This window comes from Mauremys reevesii, linkage group 10 (assembly GCF_016161935.1).
Source record: "Mauremys reevesii isolate NIE-2019 linkage group 10, ASM1616193v1, whole genome shotgun sequence".
Classification (NCBI taxonomy): Eukaryota; Metazoa; Chordata; order Testudines; family Geoemydidae; genus Mauremys; species Mauremys reevesii.
This window is the reverse complement of record NC_052632.1, coordinates 42,011,345-42,024,256: the sequence shown is the minus strand read 5'-3', so window position 1 is coordinate 42,024,256 and position 12,912 is coordinate 42,011,345. Positions and strand designations below refer to the sequence as shown.

Here is a 12,912-nt window from a genome sequence, read left to right as displayed (position 1 = left end):
CAAGGGCTTACCTACTGAGGGAAAGGTTTCAGACTATGAACAATATCAGAGATCAGGTCATAAGCAGCCTCAGAGTACCTGTCAGTATTTGTGTGTCTCTCCTAGGTCATATGGCTTCATGCACTTATGTCACACCATTTCCAAGACTCCATCTTCACTGCCTATGAGCGTGGCTTCAAACAGTGTACTCGCCAAACTGGCAGATCATGAAAACACTAGTGCAGAGGTGGGCAAACTACGGCCTGCGGGCCACATCCGGCTCGTGGGACTGTCCTGCACAGCCCCCAAGCTCCTGGCCTGGAAGGCTAGCCTCCAGCTCCTCCCCTACTGTCCCCCCTCCCTCGCAGCCTCAGCTCACTTGCTCCACCGCTGCCGCAATGCTCTGGGCAGCGGGGCTGTGAGCTCCTGGGGCAGTGCAGCTGCAGAGCCCGACCTGATTTGGTAGGACAGAACACTAATCATTCTCATTGCTCCCCTATAGTTTTGGTTCCTGAACCTCCAATGCATGTCATCTTGAGCATCAATTGTTGTTCAATGTTTCCCAATCTCCTGACCCAGGAAAATGGCAAGATCAAGCATCCCAACCCACAGCTGCTTTATCTGAGCTTGGTTTTTGGATGGGCATTGTCCTTTGACTGATCATGTTCTGACGCTGTACAGAACCTCCTTTCTAATAGTATGATGGATTCCACTAGAAAATGTTACCTAGCAAAGTGATTTGTTTTTCTGTATTGGCTCATCAAAGACGTGTACCCCCAGAAGCTGCCAATATTCCTCTCACTCTGGACTATATTTTTTCCTTAAAGACAGCAGATTTGTCTGTCAGTGTCTTATAGGTCCACTTGGCAGCAGTCAGTGCATACCATCCACCTTCACAGGGCTACTCAGTCTTCACACACCCACTGATTGACAGGTTCTGATAAGGCCTTTCCAGAATCTTTCCACCTCTGAAAAAGCTTGCTCCTCAATGGGACTTGAGTCTTGTTATCTCTGTACTCACTGAGCCTCCTTTTGAATCCTTAGCTTCTTGTCCCACGTCTCTCCTATCCACATTCCTCGTAGCCATTGCCTCAGAAAGGTTGTTGAGCTTGGAGTGCTGATGGCAGATCCTCCTTACGCTATATTCCATAAGGACAAAGTTTCATTATGTTAATGCCCTAAATTCACCCCCAAAATAGTCTTTCATCTGAACCAGTCTGTTTACTTACCTGTGTTCTTCATCAAACCACACGCATCCTCAGAAGAAAGGAGGTTCCGTTCTCTCAGTGTTTGGTTAGCCTTTCCCTTTTACCTGCAGAGAACAAAACCAATCAGAAGATCCTCCAGACTATTTGTTGCCATAGTGGAAAGAGTCAGGGGTCAGACTCTATCCTCTCAAAGAATTTCAAAATAGATCTCTGGCTGTATTTTGCTCTCAGCTGTCTAATTTCCCCCCTTCTCATGGATAAGAACTCATTCCACAAGAGCTCAAGCAATGTATATGGCATTAAGATACTGCAATCCTTATGTGCGAAAAGCTCCAATTGATATTGCTGTGTCCTGATATTTCAATGCAGGGTGGAGGTGGGCAATTTTCTACCAATAACCCTGCTGTGGTAGACTACCTTACTCTAGAGTTGAGCAGTCTTGGTCTCTTTGTGGGGCACAGATCACTTCTAGGTTTAAACTAGGGTAAATGGTGGATTCTCTGAAATTTGAAGTGTTTAAATCATGATTTGACAAGTTCACTAACTCAGCCAAATATTATGGGTCTATTACAGGAGTGGGGTGAGATTCTGTGGCCTGCGATGTGCAGGAGGTCAGACTAAGGTCAGAAAGATCGATCATGATCATCTGAAGTTTGCTGCATAGTTGTCAACCATGGTCTTAATCCTGGAGTTTTAGGCCACCTTCCCCCCCCCCCCTTTTTTTTTTTTTCTTAAAAAGAGTGGACAATTAGCCTAGGGATGTTTTGGATTCATCATCCCTTGAAATCTTTAAAGCAAGACTGAATGTCTTTCTAAAAAATATGCTGTAGTTCTAACAAAAGTTATGGGCTTGATATAGAAATTACTGGGTGAGGTTTTGTGGCCTGTGTTATGCAGGAGGTCAGAATAGATTATTATAATTATCCTTTCTGGCCTGAAAAATCTGTAGTTAAGATATAATGTGTATTAATCCAACAGTTTTGTAACGAAGGAAAACAAATCTATGGTTAATTTTTTCTTTGGCTATATGGCAGTCAGTGTTGAATTAAATATTTTCTTTACCTTATGAGTAAGGCTACGTTTTAGTCACGGGTATTTTTAGTAAAAGTCATGGACAGGTCACAGGCAATAAACAAAAAGTCATGGCCCCTGACCTGTCCATGACTTTTACAAAAAATACCTGTGACTAAATCTTACCTGCTGGGAGGGGGGTGCTCCTGAAGACTTCTGCTGGGGGGGGAAGTGGCCCGGGACCCTGCTGGGGTGGGGGAAGCGGCCCGGGGCCCCGCTGGGGGCGGGGGAGTGACTTCCGTGACCTCCGCGAATGATTCACAGCCTTACTTATGAGGTGCTTGAGTCTGAAATAGTAAGAGATGAAAGTAATAAATACAAATACATAAAAATATGTTGTGCAAATATAATTGATACTGGCTTGGCTCAGTTGTAATAAGCAGAAGTTTGAAATCCAAATGTTGCCATCACTCATCTAGAAAATGTGGATACCAGTATAATTATTTTATTTTGAAGTTCCTTTTGTTAAATGCTTTTCGTTTTTATTACAATAGTTATAATTGTGGGAATCCTGACCCCAAGCAGTTATACTGGCTACTACCAGAATAGAAACTTTAATACAAAAACTTGTTGCTTTCATGATGCCTGTTTTTTTACACAATGAGAACAGTCATAATGGACCCATATGAAAGCTTTTGTGCATGTGAATGAATCATGTATAGACTATAGATGATCAGCAGTGAGTTACAAGGAAACAATTCCTTCAGAGGAATGCTAGGTAACTTTATATATCACCAGAGTAAAATTTGGTTGTTCTTTCTCATCGGAACCTCGAGATGGAATTAATTCTGTGTAGCCCTCTGCAGATGCTTTGTAGCTTAGTGTCAAAGGCTGTTTTTAAAGTTTATGAAGCCTTCTAAATAACCAAAACTTACATCAGTGCAGCAACTGTTAGAAATCACTAGAACTGTCAAGCAAAAAGACAATACAGTATGGATTATATTAAAATTAATTCATTGCCTTGTGCTGGCAATATTAGCTGAGAATTAATGCAATACTTTTTCCTCCATGGAGCCTTAATGGAATTATATAAATGTTTAAAAGTTCTATTTTGGTTAGTTAGCATTTGGAGTTCACTGTTAAATTATTCAAATTCATATCTGCAGATGAATCAATATTCATGGCTGAGATTTCTTTTCATCCTGGCTGATCACCTGACTTATGCTTTGTAATCAAATAGTTATTGGAAGAAGTAAAACAACTTTTGTCACTCAGATCAGTTTTATTTAAAAAAAACCAAACCAAAAAACAAAAAAACCCACCTACCACTTAGACTGTAATATTTGTACTTTACAATTTATATTAAGAAATCACTTTATCTTCCACTGGAAATGCAGCATTCTAGGATGAAACACAGCAGCTTCTTTAAAAGTGCTTTATGTAAATTGAGGAAATCAAGTGATGACCTATTTGTGTCCATTTGAAACTGCAGTAGTTCATAGCTACCACTGTAATCATCTTATCTGGTCTTTTGTATAACACAGGCCATAGAACTTCCCCAAAACATCCAATTGTGATTTAAAAATGGTCAGTGATGGAGAGTCCATCACAAACTTTGGTAAGTTGTTCCAATGGTTAATTATCCTCACTGTCAAAAATGTACACTTTATTTCCAATCTAAATTGTCTATCTTCAGCTTCCAGCCATTGAATCATATTATACCTTTCTCTACCCGATTGAAGAGCCCAGTATTAAATATTTGTTCCTCAGTGTTTAAAGTTAAAATGTAAAACTGAGATTGAGAATTACAACTAATGTATCAATGTTAATTTTAAAAACCCCATCAATTTTCACATTCTGAAGAGCAAAAAAATTCTCAGGATTAAAAGAAAGTTTACTTGAGGATTAGATTACAGTACTGCCTTTAAAACAAACATCCCCCCTCCGGATTATTATATTGCTATTCACAGTTGACACGTTGTTCAACAGAACTCCAGTAAGCATGTGAGTCTGTGGTCACCAATAAAATGCAACATGAATTCAGATTCATATGCTATGGCAAAAAGTAAAATTGGCTTAGTCAATGCTCCCTGTTAACTGTCATGATTATCCTAGAACTAATGTTTCTCCACATGACTGTCCTTGTCCAACATAAGGGAAAAGTAGTGTTTAACGTATTAGTTAGTGTGTGATTTTATGCATTTTCCTGGTGTAGACATTCTCCAAATGAACGGTAACAGTTTATGGCAGATCTTGGAGTGGTGGCTTTCTATGAGCTAAGATGTAAAAAAATTATCTAAATTATATCAGAAGACTCATGAGGAAAATACTGTGGTTTTGTTTTCCTGAAGTGTAGATATATTTTGTTTTTTTTTCCTCCAGCATTAGCAAGGAGATGAGTACCATGATCTGTGAGAACAGTTAGGAGCCACTAGCATTAGCAATCCTCAGACTGCCTTTACCTTTCTCAGAACCCTTGGAGAAACCAGGGGAAAGGGGATCAAAGTATAAAATGGTGCACTGATCATCTGATGGACCATGTATTTGCTGCCCAGGCATGGAGGTTTCTGAATATGGTGCAGATTTTCTGGCAAATTTTTGGTCCTTTTGAAAAGGCAGCAAAGATCCACTTCAGGGCTTCCTCAGATTGAGCCATGACTGTCCTGGTCAGGGACCACTGACTGGGACTGATGGTTTCACTCAGCAATGTGCCTGTAAATTGAGGATTCTTGCCAATTGAGTTACTTTTTAGGCTCAAATCCTTTCCCACCCATTCTAAAAGAGCACTCACTTGTCTAGTGCTCTATGTGGACTCCCTCTTTTCCTACAGGTCCAAAACCGCTTTCTCGCTGCTCTGGGCTTGAGGATGTTGATATGCTTCCTTTTCTTTTTTGGACCATGTCTCTTGAGGATTTCTGGAGAAGAATGTTGGTCTCCACATCCCCAAGGCTGCTTCTGCTGAGGACTTTTCATAGTGATTCTTGCAGCCATGTCATTCAGTAGATTTGGTTGGAATTTCTATGCACTGAGGAGACTGTCTAATGGCTGCACTGAGAAGAATGGATGCCTGAAGCTCATCTCTGAGGCTCAGTTAAGTCCGGAAAGCTCTCGTGATGATGGGAGTGCTCCCTGGTCCACTGCACCAACTTGTTCATAGAGGTTGTGATTCTCAGTAACTGAAGCAGTTGTCTGGCTGAGGTCTGCATTTCCCTGAGCTGCTTCAGCAGGTTGATTGGCTTTTTCCACACTCTAAGAAGGGTAAGATTATCCCAATGATGGTGTGAAAATGGGCTCATGGATTAATAATTTGGTAGTTTGGAATTAATTCACTTTTGTCCTGGTTGAAAAAGCAGAAGAGATGCTGCTGCTTATCTTCAAACAGGAGACAAATATACCTTTTTATATCAAGTATTCACATTGCAATATTGAAATTTTATATTTTTCATTGGTGGTTTTAGTGATTGGTGTTTCTGCTGTTACACACACAAGCAATTTTTTAAAAAAAAAGTACATATTTCTGATGCTAAAAGAACTATAATTCCATTGACCTCTTAACTCTCTCTAATTTAGCCAAGACTGGTACTGTTCAACATTTTCATTACTGTTAGTTTAAACCAATTGAAAAGGAGATTTAGTTGAAATGGTAATAAAAATGCTACCAGCTAAGGTAATCTTGTTTGTATTACAGCTCCCACTGTTGCTAACACTGGTTCAACCAATAGGATTTAAAAAAAATTCCTATTGTAGACAAGGTCGCATTCTTGCTACAGTCCTCCAACAAAGAGATGAATATAAAATGTAAACAAATAAAAATAGAAATGTCTGAGACCTTCACACACTGTAAAGGACAAAACCCCAAATATTTCACTTTTTTGCAGTTTACATAACTCCTGCAGTTATCAGAAATATCATATAGGGAATTGCTGCATTTATGAACAAAACTTTCAATATCAAATTTCAGAGTGCCTGAATGTTTAGATTTTACTTCATGTTTTCTTGTTATACATAAATAGCTATCTTTTAAATTACCTGAGTTGAGTAAGCTTTCAGAAAAAGGGGGGTACATCTTATTCTAATAATGCAGCTTTGTTAATTATTTAAGAAGTGAAAGTGTCTTGATAGAATTGATATTAATAGGATGCATTACCTAAGAAGCTCTTAAATGCTGTATTAAATTAGCACAGCTTTTTAAAAGATCTTTTTGAGTCTGTGGGTTTTTTTCTTAACTATTAACTACATTATAATATCTATTAGCGTCGTACAAATTGGTCCACTTAGTTGCATTTGTCAACATTTCAGTCCTCTTCTGGAAACTGTAGACAAGATTCTGGAACAAGGCTGTTGTTATAATGGTCCAGAACAGTTGCTTATGGTTAAAAAGCTAACAGGCTAGAGAGTGGTGCTTTGTTACTCCCAAACAAGAAGCAGCAGCCCAGGTTCCATTCTGATTATGGTTTTTGTAAAAAAAACAAACCAAAACAACTCCCCCCCCCCCCAATGCAATTTACAAGGTACAACCAAAATCTCCTTTTCTGTTATTGTAGGAAATCAGGAGCATGATTATTTGAGTAGACTACCGCCCCTTTTCTTTTTGATAAAAATGTACTGTCCTATTAAATGGTGCGGATCGTCCTATAGAAGTATTTATATGAAAAAACAATAAGTATTAACTTGGGTTAAGTTTTTTAAAAGTAATGAGTTTTGAGTGGCTTACTTCTTGGGAGTGCAAATTTTGATGCATTTTGAAAGCACTTGACTTTGAATGATTGTCCATACTTCGGAAAGTCAGACCTCTTCAAGGTAGTTACTTTTAGACATCTTAGGGCTTGGCTACACTTGAGAGTTGCAGCGCTGGGAGTTTACAGCACTGGTCATCCAGCTGTGTAGGAACAGCGCTAGTGTGTGGCCACACTCACAGCTACCAGCGCTGGTGTGTGGCCACATTTGCAGCATTTGCAGCGCTGTTGGGAGTGATGCATTATGGGCAGCTATCCCAGCATTCAAGTGGCCACAACGTGCTTTTCAAAAGGGGGGGTGGGGTGGGGTGGAGTGTGACAGGGAGCGGGGGAGAGAGAGAGAGAGTGGATTTTTGGAGCCAACACTGTGTGTTAGCTTCCTGCCTTGCAAAATCAGAAAATGTTCCCGACCCCTTACTCTTAACTCTTAACTGCAAACAGCCTGCATCCAACGGACTCCCTTTCTCCCCTCTGCCCCCGCTGTTTCTCTGTCAAGCAAACACTCACTCCCTGCCTGCCTCATTCACAGGGGTTATCTCATTTGATTGTTCACAGTCAGGTACACATTGATCACAGCAAACAGGAGCTGTGTTTGTTTTTTAGATAAGCAGCTCCCGGTGCTCCGAGTTCACAACAAAACAAAGAGAGGCTGCATAACAAAACAAAGAGGGTAATTTAGTTAAAAGCATTCTGGGATATCTGCTAATACCCTGGAGGCCAATAACAGCGCTGGTGTGTGTCCACACTTGATGAGCAGCGCTGGATCACCAGCACTGCACTCGCTACACCCCAAGCAGACCAGGTGTTCAGCCAGCGCTGCAGCCAGGGAGTTGCAGCGCTGGATGTGCCTTGCAGGTGTGGACAGTTACTAAGTTGCAGCGCTGGAAAGCCTCCACCAGCGCTGCAACTCTCAAGTGTAGCCAAGCCCTTAGTTTTCTAGGTTAAGTTAGTAAAAGTTTGTGTCTGTTACATTAATAGAAGCAGCAAAGAATCCTGTGGCACCTTATAGACTAACAGAAGTTTTGCAGCATGAGCTTTCGTGGGTGAATACCCACTTCTTCGGCTGCAAGTCTGCTTGCATCCGAAGAAGTGGGTATTCACCCACGAAAGCTCATGCTGCAAAACTTCTGTTAGTCTATAAGGTGCCACAGGATTCTTTGCTGCTTCTACAGAACCAGACTAACACGGCTACCCCTCTGATACTTGTTACATTAATGTACATCTTATTCATGGATGTATGGTTAGATTGAAAGTTTAGTTCTGGCTATAAAACAGCGCGAAACTGTTACTAGAATAGAGCATGTTAGACAAAACTTGGCATGAGAACTGTAACAAGACCATGATGCCTTTCTCTGCTTTCATCATTGGTGGGAAATAGTTGTGGGGACTGAAATAAAGGCTAATTGGAAATTAATAATAAATTAAGAAAGGATTGGTCTGATTATTTTAGCATTCAAAAACACTCATTGCAGTATTTGTTTTCATCTTAAGGATTCCTCTCAAGAACAAACTCTGAAACATTTCTGAATTAGCATTTGCATAATTACTGAATGGTAAACACATTTTAAAAGCCTTGGATATGGCTTTAAGTTTCTCTGTTTTACTGATTTTGTAAGTATTATGTAGCCACTGTTCTTATATTGTTTCAGAAATATATAACTTGGATATAAAATTCACTCTTTTGAAGGGTCTCAGTCTAGGAAAAGATTAATTTATTTTGTTAAGAATGTAGCCTTTTAAAATGTGAATGTACTAAATAGCTAGACTATTTTCTAGTGAGTTCTTCTTGTACAAAACTTGATCTGAGGGCTTGTTTTGGTGTATTTGCTTGCGCCAGATGGTGTGCACCAGAGTGTCGTGCGCTAATTGTCTAGACCAGGGGTCGGCAACCTTTCAGAAGTGGGGTGCCGAGTCTTCATTTATTCACGCTAATTTAAGGGTTTGCGTGCCGGTAATACATTTTAATGCTTTTTAGGTCTCTCTCTACAAGTCTATATATTATATAACTAAACTATTGTTGTATTGTAAAATAAACAAGGTTTTCAAAATGTTTAAGAAGCTTCTTTTAAAATTAAATTAAAATGTATGTCTTACGCAGCCGGCCCGCTCAGGCCGCTGCTGGTCTGGGGTTCTGTTCACCTAGGCCAGCAGCGGGCTGAGCGGGGCCTGTGGCCGGGACCCCGGCTGGCGAGGGTCCGGCAGCCAGAATCCCAGACCAGCTGCGGGCCATGCGGGGCTAGTGGCTGGGACCCCAGACCACTGCTCAGCCCACTGCTGCTCAGGGGTTCCATCCGCCGGCTCCTGCCAGCCGGGATCCTGGCTGCCAGACCCGCTCAGCCCGCTGCCAGTCTGGGATCCTGGCCCTGCACACATACAGTGGGTACCTACCTTCTCCCTGGTTCTGGCCCATTCTTTTCCTCTCTCTGCACTGAGCTGAGGGTGGGAGTGGACCAAGCACAGGGCTGGGGGCGAAGGGTCTGGCCAGGAGCTAGAATGAGGGAGGGGACTCAGGGCTGGGGCAGGAGGTTTGGGTGTGGGGCACTTACCTGGGCAGCTCCCATCTGGTGCGAGGGGTGCAGGTGGGAATGTGCGGGGTGTGTGTGCAAGAGGGTGGGGATGTGGGGGGTGCAAGAGTCAGGATGTGGGGGGTGCATGGGGGTGGGAGGACTGGGTATGTGAGGAGGTGCAAGAGTCAGGGCAGAGGGCTGGGGGCATGTGAGGGGGGTGCAGGTGTCAGGGCGGGGGTGCCAGAGTCAGGGCTGGGGTCGTGGGGGTGTGTGTAAAGGAGTCAAGCAGAGGGCTGTGTGTGTGTATGAGGGGGGTACAGGGTTCAGGGCAGGGGCCTGAGGTGTGTGCGGGGCTCAGGGCAGAGGGCTGTGTGTGTGCGGGGGGGGGTCAGGCACAGGGCAGAGGGCTGGGTGTGTGTGTATGGGGGGGGTCAGGGCAGAGCCCCCCCCACTCCTGTGGCCCCCAGCTGGGTCACCCACTCGGGGCCCCGCGGTGCACTGCACGAGCGCAACTAGCGCTCCCCAGCAAGAGAGTCCCCTCTGGCTGTGTCTGGAGGAGCCACTCCGGGCGGCGCATGACCCCTTGGTATGCGAGCTCCTTGCCCCAGGGCTCTCTGCCCACCACCGATTCCCGCTCGCCCGCACCTGCTATGCACTCAGTGCCGCCGGGCCGCGGGGCTCTCCGCTCCTCCCAACTCAGGAGCAGCAGGTACAGGTCCCTGGCTGCGGTCGGGTGCCTCCTCCTGGGGATGCTCAGCAGCCGGTGCTGCTGCTGCCGCCGGCCTCTCCCGCCTCTACCGCCCACGCTTCCTAAGGCGAACCCGCTCCCCCAGTGCGCCGCCAATCCTCCATGGCCACCTATACCAAAGCGGCCCAGGTGAGCGGGCCCCTCCGCGCCCCCGGGCAGGTCTCCTTGCCGGGTAAGGGGACGCAGGAGCCCACGAGCAGGCCGCTGGGGCAGCTCCTCTCTCGGGGGGGCACGGGCTCTGCCCCTCACTGGCTGTGTGTCCTCAGGACTCCAGCAGGCAGCAGCGAGCTGTTAAAAATTGGCTCACGTGCCATCTTTGGTACGCGTGCCATAGGTTGCCGACCCCTGGTCTAGACCCTGCTGGCCCACATTAAAAGTTCCTGACTGCGCATTAACATAGTACTTGGGAACTTAGGAACTTTTAGTGTGCATCTGCAGGGTCCACACAGACAATTAGCGCACAACGCTCTGGTGTGCACTAGAATTTATACCCCAGCTGATATGTGCTAACACACAATGTAGACAATCCCTAGATATTCCATGTTCTTACCCAGACTCTAGGGAGAAGGGAATACAGTAGAACTTCAGACTTATGAACACCTCGGGAATGGAGGTTGTTCATAGCTCTGAACAAAACGTTATGGTTGTTCTTTCAAAAGTTTTCAACTGAACATTGACTTAATACAGCTTTGAAACTTTACTATGTAGAAGAAGAATGTTGCTTTTAACCATTTTAATGTAATGAAACAAGCACAGAAACAGTTTCCTTACCTGGACAAATCTTTTTTAAACTTTCCCTTTATTTTTAATAGTTTACATTGAACACAGTAATGTGCTGTATTTGCTTTTTGTGTGTCTCTCTGCTGCTGCCTGATTGCGAACTCGTGGTTCCAAAAGAGATGTGTGGTTGACTGGTCAGTTCATAACTCTGGTGTTCATAACTCTGAGGTGGTACTGTAAATTAGCCTCTGACTTCTAGAAGCTGGGACTGGATGACAGGGGATGGATCACTGAAAAATTGCCCTGTTCTGTTCATTCCCTCTGAAGCAACTGTCCCTGGCTGCTGTTGGAAGACAGGATACTGGGCTAGATGGATAATTGGTTTGACCCAGTATAGCCATTCTTATATTCTTATGTTACCAATTAAGCTGAGTAACTGGCAGAAGTAATAGGCCATTAGCCTTATGTGGACCAGCCACTAGAATGGGAAGGGATACACATTTTGCCAGTGTTATTCACAGCTATTGACTGGACAACAGAGGAATATTGAAACTCTAGAATCCTGGGTTTTGATTCATCGTTCTGGAATTGAGTATGCTCTAGTGGTATCTAGATGTAGATAGAAATATTACCTTGGACTTTCCCTTGTCATTTGTTTGGAAGCAGAATGGTTGTGCCAACACAGAATGCAAGTTTTGGATTACTGATTTGAATTGGCATGTTATACAGTTCAAATAAAGTGTATATTCTACACACTCATTTTATCACACTCATTGTTTTCCGTAGGGCATGTCTGAATGTAAACACATTGTGATGCAGCTTTAGATTACTCAGTTAACTATTGAAAGGTATACAGGTACATCTGGCACACTTGCCCTGTTCTGTTCCTTTTAACATGTGTGGTCCCTGCCCATCTACTTTTTATATTTCTTTAATTTTATTCCATCAGAAATTGTTGCTGAAGCATACACTCCTCACAGATGCAAGCGATTTGACATAAACTATACTTAAAGTAATTGATTTCACTCTTTTTGAAGATGGGATTATTTATTACTAGTTTCAAGATACATTACTGACTGTGAAAATACCTTTCTACTTTAAAGTTGTATACGCAAACAATACATTGTTATATGTAAGTACAGCAACAACATTTATGTATTCCTGGGCTTTTTTAACAGAAGAAACTTGAGATGTAAAGTACAGATTGATGTACGAATGTATGCCCTCACCTTGAATGCAATATTCAGTTCTGTTCACTGCATTTCACAAAGGACATAGAAATGGAAAAAGTCCAGAGAAGGACAAAAAAATTAAAGTAATAAAAAAAACTTCCAATGAGAAGAGATGAAAACCTAGGTCTAAAATATATGTTTATCTAGCTTACTGTTGACTTGAATAGGTGCGAACATGATATAGAGAAAGTGAATTAGAATAATAGAAATGTAGGGCTGGAAGGGACCTCCAGGAAGTCATGTAGTCCAGTCCTCAGTGCTGAGGGATGACTAAGTATTAGCTAGACTAGTGTTTCTCAACCTTTTTGATAACAGGGACTGGTTTTCTGCTTTCCTAAACTGTCAGAGATTTCAGGGACCGGCGCTGGTTCACGGATCGATCGTTGAGAAACTCTGATCTAGACCATCCCTGACAGATGTTTCTCTAACCTGTTCTTACAAACATTGGGTGTTTTTCTTTTACTTGTAATTTTAGAGTGAAGGTGAGTCCAGAGATTTTAAAAGGAACAGTTTTAAAAAGAATAAAAGGTAATACCCAAAGTGAAGGGGGAGGGTTAGCTCAGTGGTTTGAGCATTGGCCTGCTAAACCCAGGGTTGTGAGTTCAATTCTTGAGGGGACCATTTAGGGAACTGGGGTAAAAATGAGCAGGGGGTTGGACTAGATGACCTCCTGAGGTCCCTTCCAACCCTGATATTCTATGAACCATTTTAAGTTAGGTTAATTTTAGGAGAAGTGTTGCCAGTTGTAAACTTCTGAAAACAAAGATTATA

General features: G+C 43.0%; 1 protein-coding gene and 1 long non-coding RNA gene across 2 annotated transcripts in view; one reads left to right on the top strand and one right to left on the bottom strand.

Annotated features, from left to right (window-relative positions):
• The window catches only part of MYO9A (myosin IXA), a 467,296-nt gene that overhangs the window by 100,218 nt on the left and 354,166 nt on the right, over positions 1 to 12,912 (top strand). The window lies entirely within an intron of this gene.
• Positions 872 to 2,538, bottom strand: LOC120373291. Its single transcript, XR_005585477.1, has 3 exons — positions 2,385 to 2,538; positions 1,209 to 1,291; positions 872 to 1,118 (listed from the first exon to the last, which is right to left on the bottom strand). It is a non-coding gene; the product is annotated as an uncharacterized LOC120373291 (long non-coding RNA).